Source organism: Cebidichthys violaceus, unplaced genomic scaffold (assembly GCF_023349555.1).
Source record: "Cebidichthys violaceus isolate CVI_PGR_0920_01 unplaced genomic scaffold, fCebVio1.0.p SCAF_2, whole genome shotgun sequence".
NCBI lineage: Eukaryota > Metazoa > Chordata > Actinopteri > Perciformes > Stichaeidae > Cebidichthys > Cebidichthys violaceus.
Window position 1 is genome coordinate 5,549,270 of NW_027176372.1, and position 11,454 is coordinate 5,560,723.

At 38.5% G+C, this 11,454-nt stretch overlaps 1 long non-coding RNA gene across 1 annotated transcript; it reads right to left on the reverse strand.

Annotated features, from left to right (window-relative positions):
• Positions 1-5,395: 5,395 nt before the first annotated feature.
• On the reverse strand, positions 5,396-8,834 carry LOC137875155 (uncharacterized). Its single transcript, XR_011103389.1, has 4 exons — positions 8,797-8,834; positions 8,193-8,252; positions 7,392-7,466; positions 5,396-5,516 (listed from the first exon to the last, which is right to left on the reverse strand). It is a non-coding gene; the product is annotated as an uncharacterized lncRNA (long non-coding RNA).
• Between the last annotated feature and the right edge of the window lie 2,620 nt (positions 8,835-11,454).

Consider the following 11,454-nt stretch of genomic DNA (forward strand, 5'->3'; position numbering starts at 1 on the left):
ATTTGGGGTTAAGTGTCTTGCCCAAGGACACATCGACATGCGACTAGCGGAGCAGAGGATCAAACTGCCAATCCTCTGATTGGAGGGCGACCCTGCTCTCCACTTAGCCACAATCGCCCTAAATATCAACATATTTGAAATCAAAATATGTCATGATCCTTGTTTTGTTTCTAGTTTGATTTTGAAGAGCCCTGCCTCTTGTGTCCCGTGTTTGTTTCACTTGTCTTTGTGGTCACCCCCTTTTTTTTCTGTGCAGCATCTTTGTTTGTTATGTCGCGTCCACGTTTACTTAACTAGGTTAACTAGCTACTTCATTGTTCATTTAAACTCTAACTTAAACTCAAACTAAGGCCCATGTCCATACTACTCCGTATTCGTTTGAAAACGCATATGTTTTGCTACGTTTACACCGAGCATCCACACTACGCCGGCGTTTTCGAGCACCAGAAAACGGAGGAGTTTAGAAACGTTTGGAAATTTGATGTGAGAGAGAGAGAGAGAGAGAGAGAGAGAGAGAGAGAGAGAGAGAGAGACCCACAGCGCTGTAACTAACGTTAACTTCTAAAGTTCTTATATGAACTTCTGAGTTCATATAGGAAGATCTTAAGTATCAAACCCTAACTTTCATTTTTAGAGACTACTATATTACTCTGTCGTATTTTTTTAACTAAGCAACCAATCTACTTCCTGTTTACATCGACACCCACATGCATGCCCAGTATACGTGAAGAGTCACGTGATATCATTTTCAGGCGTGTTAGTCTGGAAGGAGATCATTTCGAAAACGATGCTGAAACGCCGTGTGGACAGGGATCGTTTTAGTTTAAAAACGTAGTGTGGATGTAGCCTAACCCTGTACCACAAAACTAGACTGCAGTACTGCTAGTGGCTCTGTGAGGCTGTGCTACAATGGTGCCTTGAGGTAAATGCTAATGAGAACATGCTAAAATAGCTCACTATGACAATAATTAAATTACATCTTTCGTGTGGTATTCCACTACCAGTGCCTCATAGGATGATAACATCTGCTATTTAGCACTGAACACAAAGTACAGCTGAGGCTGATGGGAATTTTATTATTTCTGCATTAAAATTTTTACCTGATGGATGAAATTTCATGGCAACCTATACAATAGTTGTGAAGACATTTTAATCAAATCCACTACTGGCATCTTGGTTGCATTAGAGGAAAAACCAGAGGATCAACAAAGTCATTAAAGTACATTGTTTGGGGACAATGCACATCCTAAATGAAAATGGTTTGCCACGCCACAGTGAATGTTGAGATAAACTTTCAACAGTTGGAGTAGCTAGAGGAAAAGTCACGGATCACCAAAGTCATTCATCCTCTGAGTAATATGGATAATGTACCAAATAGCATGGCAATCAATTCAATAGCTGTTAAGACATTTCATTAAAAAGCAAGAATGTCAAGCTTGTGGTGGTGTTAGAGGAAAAGTTGACTGATTAATATAGTAGGATTCATCTTCTGGGGACCATGCATGTAGACATTGCCATAAAAAAGGCCAGTAGTGCAATAGTGGCTATTGCTGAAAAACAAAGTTGGTACGGAATCCCCACCAGTTTGGCTAAACATGCATTTAGTGGACAATGCATAATTAAGATTAGAAAGCAAAACCCAGTGAGGAACGTGATATGGCAGGAAGATGGGAAATTGGCAGCTTGGGCAGGTTTCCACTGCCAGGTAAAGTCACTGTGTGAGACAGGTCCATGAAACAGAGGACAGTCAACCACACACACACACACACACACACATAGTCAGACTACCCATATTCAGTCGAGTAGGACCTTATACAGATGGCATACAGTGAGATGATTATAGACCAGCTGAGATGCAGCCTCACACTGTGTTTGCTTATACCAAAACAGTGAGAGAGTTTTGAATTACTCAATTAGAAATCCTATGGTTGGTCAAATGACATTAACATTGATCTTGAATCTTTTGGTTTTGACTTAATTTATAGCTTCCTTGATTGAAAGAGAACAGTTATGCAACTGACTGGAGATGTCTTCGGAAAACACTCATAATTCTTGGAAGAGCAAAGTCAGCAGCATCCTACCAGCAAAGGGCGCAAGGGACATAAAAGATGATGAGCTTGGATAGATAAGATGCGGCAAGCCCATGTAATGATTTATACATGAGGAGAAGCACTCCAATGTGGCATGCTTTGAGCGAACATAAGGGGAGGTCAAACTGGGTGCAATTTTCTAGTTTCTATTAAAATCTACCAGTGGCATTTTGTAAAAGTTGAGAGGTATACAAATGGAGTCTCTGCTGTATCAGCTGTAGAAGCTTAGCTTGTGTGCTTAGGGTGCAGTGTTTGACTCAGAGAAGCTGCTTATGATCAGTCTGTCCACGGAATATGGAAAAAGAAAATCATTCATCAACTTCATCATGGTCAGTGTCCTCTCTGTTCATAATTTCTATCCATGTCTTTATAAATGCATAATCTATAAGCTTGTTCTGTGTATTCATTATTAAAAAAAAAAAAAAAAAAACACAATACACTGTGGGGATTTGTTACAGGATTTCATCAACTGTGTACATCCCCAGAAAAACCCACTTAATCACAGATTAGTTCTCAACTCGCGCCACAAACTCCATTCCCTTATCTGTCATCCACTTTAGTCAGAGGAGCTTTTTAAGAAAGTTGGTCATTCATCCCCAACCCAGCAGTAAAACCTGGCCCAGATTCGCAGACCTCAGTGAGTGACTCTCTTTTTAATTGAAGATTTTTGTTCGTTTTGGTGCTAATTAAAACAGTTCTGAATTGAACTATGTTTGTTTTTACACGACTTGAACTGAACTTAATCTAATAATCCCTTTGGGGGATTGTGAAAGTCTTAAATATGTGATTTTTTTTTGGTTTGCAAAGATTTAGTTTGTTCTTGTTTTTAACCAAGGTCATTCAATGTGTAGGGCAGGGGTCAATAATAGACGGACCGCAGTCCGAGTCCGGACCTAGACGCTGTTGTATCTGGATCTGGACCTAAAATCAATAGATAATTGAAAATGATTAAATTTTGACAGAGTCCATTTTAACCGATGCAGTTTTTCTAGCCTTTCAGCGGTGCAGAAAACACAATTACATATGTTGTAAATCGCATCACGTGATGCTGCTCAGCTAATCAAATATGTGTATTCCGATAGGCTTCCTGACTCATGTGAGATTTACACACACGGGGGAGACTGAGAAGAATATGTGAGTCAGGAGTATTTCACATGTCACACTATGTTAATCCTTCCCACGGGCAGTTTATAACCAATATATCTCAAATGTTCAGACTGTGGCAATTATTAAAAGCGTTAATATGAAGCACCACTACGAGACAAATCACAACTCTTTTGAATTTCACTCACATCCGAAATGAAGTCACAGAAAAAAAAAACCCAATATGATCACAATCCTAACATAACATTTTTAACTGTTGTATTGGAATCAATGTATTGGTTATTCATATGTCCTTTAGCAACACCTAGTGGCGATTGTGAATAGCTGCACTGAACAGGAAGTGAGCTAATAGTAAATAGTCAGAGTGACAGGAAGTGATGTTCAAGAAGTATCGTGTGCCCATGGATTCATTGAGTGAGCGTCTCAGTGTTCAATCCTTATAATCCTGTGCCTTGAAGTCCACAAAATCGGCTTCATACGTAAGTGTGCTACTAATTACAGTTATATTAACAGGTTTACATTAATATTTCTTTGCTTCGATTACAGTATTGTTGATGTTAGTTTACTGTCAACTACATTGTACATATTAGTATCTAGTGGTTAAATCATTAGTGCTTGTGTAAATGTTATTTGCTGTTGGATCTCATCCTTCATGTATATTGAACTACATTTGAATGCCTGTTTGGTTTATGCTAGTAGCATTATATACTGATGTACTAGAAATAATGAGTACTTACAAAGGCACTTACTTTTTGTATTGTTGTGCTCTTTTCCAGTTTTACAAAAATATTACATATTTTCCTCCATTAAATCCTGCCAAATACAACAACCTGTCTGTTCCTTGGAGAATGCGGTGCTGTAAAATATAATGTCAAGCTGGCTGTATAGCTGAAAACTAAGTTTCCTAAAACAACTTTTAGTGAGGACAGCACAACTGTCCAACAATTATGTTTACAGAGAGGGGAATGAGGCTGAAGTGGTTTCAATAACCACAGATATAAAGTTAGTCCCTGCACACAAATTTCTCTTTTTAGTAGATAAGAAGAATATAATATCATGGCTTTTTTGGATGACATCCCTTCACACCTGAATGAACAAAATTTAAAGCTGCAGGGCAAAGAAAATGTAATACAATTTTTTTAATTAGTATTAGTACTTTATTTTAAGATAAATATTTTTCAAAAGCTTTCTGTAATTTATTCGTAAATGCAATCCTTATTTTATTGTAAACGAGAGAACATTCATTTATTATTAGGTTATGTTTAATTCATCCAGTTCAATTTGAAAACTGACAATATATATTGTTGAGATATTATTCAATCAAACTTTGTTTATTTGATAATCAGTTGTTGACTACGAACAAACATTGATGTAACTGCTAGGCTACTTCATTATATATGGGACTAAATCATAACACAAGTTAGACATTATTGTGATGTTCCGGACCATTAATGAGGAAATTATCTCTAACTGGACCTTGTTGAATTTTAATTGACTAACCCTAGTGTCGGGTGTACATTTTGATTTGTTTGCATTGATTTGTGAGGCTTCATATAAACATTTGAAGAAGAAAGCTACAACTGAAACAAAATGTGACTGACCAATCTGAATTGACAGGAGAGAGACCTGGCTGGCACCCTTAACCAAATAATAAAAATGAAAACACAGAAAGTGAAACTGTCACACACACAAAGCAAGCACTGTCGCCGTGTGCACAAATGTCTTAGTCCCCAGTCCAAAATTCAAATTGTATTGAAAAAAGAAAGATGTTTTTATCCAATTAAATATCCTGCTTCAATCTATATCTGTTGGTGTTGAACCTTGCAAAATATATTTCACTGAAGTTAAAAATAATAATAGATGACAGATTTTTACCAACCCTGTCCCTCAAATATAGGGGCCATAAGATAGTATGACACAACCACTGCTTGATTTATAAAAAAATTGGTACAGATGTTGATGGTTCATTGATGATGAATCCTAATGGTCTAAGTGTTTTCCTGAATTATCCTCGAGCACCATCAGCAGTCTAAAAATGTTGACACATGGTGAAATATCTCCGCAGCCATTGGATGGATTTCAATAAAATAAGATACTGTTACGCTCGGCTCGTCGGCCGCAACAAAGGAGGGAGACGCATACCAGACCTGCAGTAACAATCTCAAGTTTATTTAAAGCAAGTCAAAGGAACAATGCAACAACAGGTCGGTGGAGACAGACGGAGAGACTGGCGTCTGGGCAGGCGGGGTTAAATGCTGTAGGATCACCGGCCAGGTGTTCTCCATTAGGGTGATGGCACCTTAACTCCACCCAGCCAAGGACCTACAACACACACAAGCACATACACACAGTGCCAGGGCAGCAAGACCAAGGCAACCAGCCACTGAGGCCATCACAATACAAATGCTTGTGTCCCCTCAAGGATGCATTGTAATAATTTTGCTGATCCCCTGATTTTTCATCTGCGTCATCATCAGATCAAAATTTCAGTTTGTCTAATTCTTTGGTTTATGTGCACATACCTGCAAAACTATTAAAATACAGCTGCATTTTCAGCTAATGCTGGGATGTATTAGCATAGTAACACACTTATCTAGGATAGTGAACATGGTAATTGGGACGCACCATGCTTTTCTACCTCAACATACTAAGCAGCCGACACTTTACAGTTTGCCTCTCATTTACCCAATCATACTCTGGTGAAGCTGCCCATCTGGAGCACACATCAGGCTAAACAAGGCATTCTCCTACCCTGCGGCTAATATACAACCTATAATCCTTTTTGCATTATCAGCCCTATTCAGAGCTTCTAATGCTCTAAGAATAGCAGAATCAAAACTAAGTTGTTCTTTCAATCAGCGAGAAAAAACCCCAAAGTAAATAGTGTAAAGTAAGTGTCTCACTTTACTATAAGCATGTTTGGCAGAGAAATACACTGGAAATAATTAAACAACAGAACTGTGTTTAGCCCGAGGAAGAAAGAAGAGGAGAAAAAAATCTCATAACAACTACCTTGGTTTATTAGCAGAATAACAGAGCTCTGTTTTAACCTGGATATGATGGCTGGAAGACAGATGTAGCCACAGGGTGGGTGTGTGTGTGTGTGTGTGTGTGTGTGTGTGTGTGTTGGTGTGTTGGGTTGTGCATAAGTGTGTCCGTGTGCAGCTAATGAGCTGTCATTCAGACGACTAGTCACTTAACTTTAATTGTAATTATAGTTCTTTTCCAAGTCTTCACCTGTGTCATGCACATACACACATTCCTGTAGATGCACTGAGGTGAGGTCCAGACAAATTCACTTGAGAAGTTAGGACCACACTTTCTGCTATACTTAGAAAAAAATGTATACTGCATTTCAGCACTATGTGGCTCCCTGACTCCAGTTTCAGTAGTTAAGCATATGTGCTTGATTACATTCCAGTAGTGTAAACCAAACTGCTTTAGAAACAGACAACTCAACCACAATTTAAAATCTAGTAGTACATAAACTGTATCTGCAGGTACCGTACTTGAGCGTATGTGCTAAGTTACATTCCACAGTTCTAAACCACACTGCATTAGAAAACTAGCTGGCTCATCAGTACTAATGTTTCCGGGACGCCTCTCTTCAAATCAGAGTCCCAATTGTGTTGTACACAAAGTTTTTAACAAAGCTTTTACCTAATGATTTCTCTTGTGTTATGCATTTGACACAGTCCTCATTTCCTGGAACTATGCGCTCTTCCAAAAACCCAACTGTTTGTTGACAGCAGTCTTCTCTACTTTACTCCATGTCCTCTTCAACTGCACTTTGGGTGCCACTACAGATGGCAAAGAAGACAATGTAACATTCAATACATGGACCACAATGTGGATATCTTCACCAGGCTCATGTACAGCCAGCACTCAGTCACAGAAAGCACTAGCGTTGAAATCTTTTCTGCTCAATTTTAAAGAGCTTACCCATTTCTTTCACCACCTTTTTCCTATTTTCTTCTGTGGGAGCCTTTTTTGCCAAGCTTTTTCCTGGGCTCTGATCTAAAATACTAGCAGATAAACATTAAGTAACTGTACTTAAGCACTGTGCCTAATATTTTGAGATACTGGGGAAGGCTATTGCTTTTTTTTAAGTCAAGAAAAGGTACCAAAAACAACTTTTTAAAAAAAAAATGTAATATCCTTCCTAACCCAGTAATTTTTGTACAGTCCCTAACTCACCCTCCATATCTGAGTCCCCGCCTTTATCACTCTGGTCAGGTCTGCTTGGGGGGGAGGAGAAGTCAAAACCTCCATCTGAAAAACAACAGTAAACAGAAAGTGGCACCTCATACTATACAGTGTTGGAAAGGAACACATAAAAGCATGCAACTGTATGTAGCAGAGGGTTTACAAGAGATTTCATACAGTAATGCAACTGCTCTGCTATGAAGTCACCTTGAAAACTTCTATAAAGTTGATAGTGTTTACTTATTGTTGACACTGTTACAGAAGAATTTACTCAGATCTGTTTTTTATTGCTGAGGTTATTATGATGGTGATGTACTGGACTGCATTAAATCCAGAAGTGTTTATAATATTCTGACCCCCTCATGTGTACAAGTAGGGAGGACAAACATTAAAAACACCTCTCTGTATTATGTAGTCCAGCACAAAAAAACACATTCAACAATGACTTCAGTAATAAACATGCTGAATTTACACATTTGTGACTTGAATAGCAGTATACTGTAGAGGTGTAGACTAGGACTGCAAATAACAATAATTTTCATTATTGATTTATTTGCCAATTTTTAGCTCAATTGGCATTTTCGTCTATAAAATCTCAGATAAAAGACAGAGCATCCAAACTTCAGATTTGAGAAGTTGGAATTAGCAGATGTGTTTAGCATTTTGCTTTTAAATTACACAAAGATTAATCAACTATGTAAAAATGGTTAAAGACAAAATGATTAATTCATATTTGCAGCTCTATTATAGATGGATAGCATCCTTGTTCTTAAAAACATTCCCCTTATCCACCTCCCTGCCTTGTTTCTTTCCCCTCTTATGGACACTCTGAAGTTGATGTGGGGCTTTCAGCTGTAAAGATAAAAAAGAAAGAAAGTGCTCAGTGGGCAAAAAATACTCAAGTATACAAACTAGTGGTTATTAAAAGAGCTCAATTGTTGTGCAAATACTAATCTTGGTCTACTCATGTCACTAGACAATATGGATCAGTTAAACCTTTTAAGCCCGACGGACCCGATTCTGGGTCTTTACCGTCCAAAAATGACCAATGCATGTAATTATGAATATGAAAAAAAAAAATTCAAAATCTGCTTAAAACAAACAATCCAAGACACTCTGACACACTCCAAACACCATTCTACACAAATTGGGTACGCAAATAAAATATTTATCACAAAATCACGTATTTCTAGCCATAAGTCGCTCTTCTCCGAGTTAGCATAACAAAGCTAACGGTTAGCATAGGCAACCGAAATATCAAACAGCACGAGCATTCGACACAGATTCCAGAACTACTATCAGATCGCCTCTCCGGTAAACCCTCACAAGGCTGTGAGCAAAGAAACACCAGAAACACAATGCGTAATATCCTTCAAAATCATCCAAAGCTCCTTACCTTTTTCGTTGTTCTGATGTATATCTCCGCTTATTTCCGTCAACAATATTTCTACGTATTTCCGGTGCGTCTCTGAAATGTCCCCGCGGAGAAACAAGGGCCCAATAACAAAAGGGACCGTGTGGGGGATGGGTGTGAATGCCGGCGAGGATATGCGCAAATTCAGGTGACGTGCCACTGTTTTACTCCTTGCTGGCTAACGCTTCTGTTTATCAAAATCACGATGCGTTTGTTAGATAGCCAGGACTCAGACGCTTCTAAGGCGGGCCCATTGACTGAAATCGACCAACCACAGGCTGAGCTAGGAGACCTGGAGTGGAAGCCAGATGAGAAAATCCCATGGATGACAGACATAAACAGGCTCAGAGAGGATCCAGGCTCTCTACATGATGCCAAACTTCTGCATATGATAGATTGAACACTATTAGTCATAAAAGAAGTGAAATATATAATTATATACTCTATAAAATTACAATGGAACAGCTTGGAACCAAATGACATTTTGGTTGACCTCGGCTGAAATCACTGCACTCTAACCTCTCCAGCTCTTGAATGCTTCACTTTATCAAAGAATACATTGTGCAGAGAGACTCTCAACCCATTGGGCTATGATCTGGAGAGGTTTAAAGCTTTCAACTACAACATTAAAAAGAAATATCTTATCAAAATTGGATTAATTTATAGTCGGAGATAAAGAATTTCAATTTGTGCTGTGTTCCATCTTAATGTTCTCTTAACCAGTAACATATATACTGATATTTACAAATTAGAACAAATTTCACAAGTGTCAGCTTTCTACACTATAACAACTATTAAAATACACCTTATATTTAGACGAAAATCACTCTCTTAACTATGGGTTGCAAAAATCGAGGAGAGGCCTACAAAAAGGCTTAGGGCTAACCTTGAAGTACAGTATTTCACCTAGATTTTCTCAAAAAAATATCCTCCTTCAGATACTGTAAAACTGCTAACTTTGGTATTTTTAAACAATGCATATATAAACATCATCACTGGAAAATGTACTTCTGATGGATGATGAGTCAATGAATTACATACTTATCATTATAGAAGAGTAGTGAATCTAACCTTCTTATAAAGGAAGTGTGACTGTATGTCTATGGTTTGCTTGAAAGCTGTAGTAGATTGTACAGATAAGGGTAAACATTAGTAAAGTAAGGCTACACTTATGGCCACACTGGTTATGCACAGACAATGAAACAGAGAAGAAAAAACAAGGTCAGTTACACAGCATGTATACCACTAATCGTGTTGCTCCATTGCAAAGAGAATTTTACTTATCTTGTAAATTTGAAAGGTTTTGTCAGTCTGTCTGTAAAAGTTGCAGTGAACTCTGATATCATGCCCCATGAACCTTGCAACTTGTTCCAGCTCTTGGTAACTGAGGCAAAGTGTGGTAAATGGTTAATGAATTGTACTTGTACAGCACTTTTCTAGTCTTCCGACCACTCAAAGTGCTTTAACACTATATGTCAACATTCACCCATTCACACGCATTCATACACTGGTGGCAGGGGCTACCATGCAAGGTGCCACCTGACCATCAGGACTCTAATTAACATTCACACACATACACACACTGCAGGCCCAGCAATTTGGGGTTAAGTGTCTTGCCCAAGGACACATTGACATGGACTAATGGAGCTGGGGATCAAAATGTCGATCCTCTGATTGAAGGCTCTACCAGTCTCTACTACTGCCCTGCACCCCCCTGTGGGTGGCAAACTGTTATCTTAATTTGGTTGATATGAAAAGTTCAGGGTTTTTTTCCACAGCCACATCCATGGATGTTTGTCATCGCACCAGGTTTTGCAAAGAGATAATGATTATCAGCAGGTATGCCAGCTTCATCTCTCCATTTAATCAACAAATCGATTTGATTCCTTCATTCTCTCCTTTAAGAAAACAGGTACCTTCCTGCCTCTTTTACCTCGGACTTCTTTGTGGGTTAGTAGCTTACTCAGCTCTTTCTCTAATGGGGACAGGGATTCATAAATATCCTCATTTATAGGATTTGTGCTTGCTTTCTTGTAGGTCTCAAGAGTCAAGCATGACGCTTCCCCTTGACGACGCTTGTTAAAGACAATGACCTGCACCAGAACCGCTTTGTTTAACTTGTATGCTGTTAAACTCAACTGTTGCATCAGTTCCCACTTATCTTCTACCATTCTGAGATGGTTCCTCAGAAGCATCACATTTTTGGCGAGAGGGATCTCATCTTGTTTGTTCCAACTCTTTTTGTTTATGGTTTGATGAGCATTAACAGAAACATGGTTCTTCCATTTTTTTTTTTTACAAATGTTGTAAGAATTTTTTTTTGCCGACTTCTCTGACAGGTCATTATCATTCATAAGAGTCTGTCCAATCAGGACCTTGACTGCTGTGGAAGGTTTTCCGTACTCATGTTGGCCTGGACTGAACTGTGTAAGCCTCTTAGCCATATTGGCAACAATCTAAAATTGTAATGGAACACAAACATATTTAAGAAACTTCACACTATTGTCCATATCTTTAGCAACCAACATGAATTGGCCAAGCTTCCTCATTCATTTTGCAATGTACTGGTGCTTTGACTTCACACAGCCATGTTTTGCATACAGTGAATCACCATATCTGCAAATCAATGAATCACTCCTG